Source organism: Triticum aestivum, chromosome 4D (genome assembly GCF_018294505.1).
Source record: "Triticum aestivum cultivar Chinese Spring chromosome 4D, IWGSC CS RefSeq v2.1, whole genome shotgun sequence".
NCBI lineage: Eukaryota > Viridiplantae > Streptophyta > Magnoliopsida > Poales > Poaceae > Triticum > Triticum aestivum.
The window spans coordinates 6,074,682-6,078,640 of record NC_057805.1 but is presented as its reverse complement, the minus strand read 5'-3'; positions in this window follow the sequence as shown (position 1 = coordinate 6,078,640).

The following is a 3,959-nucleotide window of genomic DNA, read 5'->3' as shown; positions in this document are numbered from 1 at the left end:
GGTTCTGGAGTAGGGATGATCTGCCCCGCATCTGGCAGCCGGTGCGCGATATCCGCGGCTAGATATCCGGCTCCCCGCAGCTTTGTGATGTTCTCCTCCGTAACGGAGGAGACCATCCACTTGCCTCCCGCTCCGGACATACTTGGAGTGGTTTGAGGAGAAAAACACGAACTTGGGCGCTGGAGCTCGAGTGCGCAAGAATGGATGAGCAAGGAGGAAGAAGGCGTGGGTGAAAAGGGTGAATCCTTGTCCCTTTATAAGGACGAAAGAAGCTATGTGCCTTCCCACCTACCTGGTAAAATCGCTTATTCCCCAAGCGCCGTAATTGATGGCGCGGTTGGGTTACCCACACCCGTATTGATGAGAATCCCGTGATAAGGGGACACGATCTCTGCTTCGACAAGACGTGCCAAGGAAACCACCTCGCAATATGTGCAATGGCTGGTTGTGAAAAACGGTTCGAATAATGACCGGGCCGTGGTGTGATGTCATGCTGCAAAATGCGTCAGCAGATTCGATTTGTGGAAATGTTATTCTCTCTACGGTGGTATGTGGATATTGTTTTGCAGAGCCGGACACTACTCAACAGGTATTCATAATTTGGAGAAGAACCCGCCTTGCAATGCCGAAGACAATCTGCGCGCCGGACTCATCGTCATTGAAGCCTGGTTCAGGGGCCACTGAGGGAGTCCTGGATTAGGGGGTCCTCGGACAGCCGGACTATATCCTTTGGCCGGACTGTTGGACTATGAAGATACAAGATTGAAGACTTCGTCCCATGTCCGGATGGGAGTCTCCTTGGCGTGGAAGGCAAGCTTGGCAATACGGATATGTAGATCTCCTCCCTTGTAACCGACTCTGTGTAACCCTAGCCCCCTCCGGTGTCTATATAAACCGAAGGGTTTAGTCCGTAGGACAACAACAATCATACCATAGGCTAGCTTCTAGGGTTTAGCCTCTACGATCTCGTGGTAGATCAACTCTTGTAATACTCATACCATCAAGATCAATCAAGCAGGAAGTAGGATATTGTTGGGGAACGTAGTAATTTCAAAAAAATTCCTACGAACACGCAAGATTATGGTGATGCATAGCAACGGGAGGGGAGAGTGTTGTCCACGTACCCTCGTAGACCGATAGCGGAAGCATTAACACAACGCGGTTGATGTAGTCGTACGTCTTCACGATCCGACCGATCAAGTACCGAACGTACGGCACCTCCGATTTCAGCACACGTTCATCTCGATGACATCCCTCGAACTCCGATCCAGCCGAGTGTTGAGGGAGAGTTTCATCAGCACGACGGCGTGGTGACGATGATGATGTTCTACCGACGCAGGGCTTCGCCTAAGCTCCGCTACGATATTATCGAGGTGTAATATGGTGGAGGGGGGCACTGCACACGGCTAAAAGATCTCAAGGATCAACTGTTGTGTCTATGTGGTGCCCCCTGCCCCCGTATATAAAGGATCAAGGGGGAGGCCGGCCAGCCCTTGTTGGCGCGCCAGGAGGAGGAGCCCTCCTCCTAGTAGGAGTAGGACTCCCCTCTTTCCTACTCCTACTAGGAGGGGGAAAGGAAGGGGGAGAGGGAGAGGGAAAGGGGGGCGCCACGCCCCCTCTCCTAGTCCAATTCGGACCAAGGGGGAGAGGGCGTGCGGCCCCTCCTGGCTGCTCCTCTCTCTCTCCACTAAGGCCCATTACTTCTCCCGGGGGGTTCCGGTAACTCTCCGGCACTCCGGTTTTCTCCGAAATCACCCGGAACACTTCCGGTGTCCGAATATAGTCGTCCAATATATCAATCTTTATGTCTCGACCATTTCGAGACTCCTCGTCATGTCCGGGATCACATCCGGGACTCCGAACAACCTTCGGTACATCAAAACATATAAACTCATAATATAACTGTCATCGTAACGTTAAGCGTGCGGACCCTACGGGTTCGAGAACTATGTAGACATGACCGAGACACCTCTCCGGTCAATAACCAATAGCGGAACCTGTATGCTCATATTGGTTCCCACATATTCTACGAAGATCTTTATCGGTCAGACCACATAACAACATACGTTGTTCCCTTTGTCATCGGTATGTTACTTGCCCGAGATTCGATTGTCGGTATCTCGATACCTAGTTCAATCTCGTTACCGGCAAGTCTCTTTACTCGTTCTGTAATACATCATCCCGCAACTAACTCATTAGTTGCCATGCTTGCAAGGCTTAAGTGATGTGCATTACCGAGAGGGCCCAGAGATACCTCTCCAACAATCGGAGTGACAAATCCTAATCTCTAAATACGCCAACCCAACAAGTACCTTTGGAGACACCTGTAGAGCACCTTTATAATCACCCATTTACGTTGTGACGTTTGGTAGCACACAAAGTGTTCCTCCGGTAAACGGGAGTTGCATAATCTCATAGTCATAGGAACATGTATAAGTCATGAAGAAAGCAATAGCAACATACTAAACGATCAAGTGCTAAGCTAACGGAATGGGTCAAGTCAATCACGTCATTCTCCTAATGAGGTGATCCCGTTAATCAAATGACAACTCATGTCTATGGCTAGGAAACACAACCATCTTTGATCAACGAGCTAGTTAAGTAGAGGCATACTAGTGACACTCTGTTTGTCTATGTATTCACACATGTATTATGTTTCCGGTTAATACAATTCTAGCATGAATAATAAACATTTATCATGATACAAGGAAATAAATAATAACTTTATTATTGCCTCTAGGGCATATTTCCTTCAGTCTCCCACTTGCACTAGAGTCAATAATCTAGATTACACAGTAATGATTCTAACACCCATGGAGTCTTGGTGCTGATCATGTTTTGCTCGTGGAAGAGGCTTAGTCAACGGGTCTGCAATATTCAGATCCGTATGTATCTTGCAAATTTCTATGTCTCCCACCTGGACTAAATCCCGGATGGAATTGAAGCGTCTTTTGATGTGCTTGGTTCTCTTGTGAAATCTGGATTCCTTTGCTAAGGCAATTGCACCAGTATTGTCACAAAAGATTTTCATTGGTCCCGATGCACTAGGTATGACACCTAGATCGGATATGAACTCCTTCATCTAGACTCCTTCATTCGCTGCTTCCGAAGCAGCTATGTACTCCGCTTCACACGTAGATCCCGCCACGACACTTTGCTTAGAACTGCACCAATTGACAGCTCCACCGTTCAATGTAAACACGTATCCGGTTTGCGATTTCGAATCGTCCGGATCAGTGTCAAAGCTTGCATCAACGTAACCATTTACGATGAGCTCTTTGTCACCTCCATAAACGAGAAACATATCCTTAGTCTTTTTCAGGTATTTCAGGATGTTCTTGACCGCTGTCCAGTGATCCACTCCTGGATTACTTTGGTACCTCCCTGCTAAACTTATAGCAAGGCACACATCAGGTCTGGTACACATCATTGCATACATGATAGAGCCTATGGCTAAAGCATAGGGAACATATTTCATCTTCTCTCTATCTTCTGCAGTGGTCGGGCATTGAGTCTTACTCAATCTCACACCTTGTAATACAGGCAAGAACCCTTTCTTTGCTTGATCCATTTTGAACTTCTTCAAAACCTTGTCAAGGTATGTGCTTTGTGAAAGTCCAATTAAGCGTCTTGATCTATCTCTATAGATCTTGATGCCCAATATATATGCAGCTTCACCGAGGTCTTTCATTGAAAAACTCTTATTCAAGTATCCCTTTATGCTATCCAGAAATTCTATATCATTTCCAATCAGCAATATGTCATCTACATATAGTATTAGAAATGCTACTGAGCTCCCACTCACTTTCTTGTAAATACAGGCTTCTCCAAAAGTCTGTATAAAACCAAATGCTTTGATCACACTATCAAAGCGTTTATTCCAACTCCGAGAGGCTTGCACCAGTCCATAAATGGATCGCTGGAGCTTGCACACTTTGTTAGCTCCCTTTGGATCGACA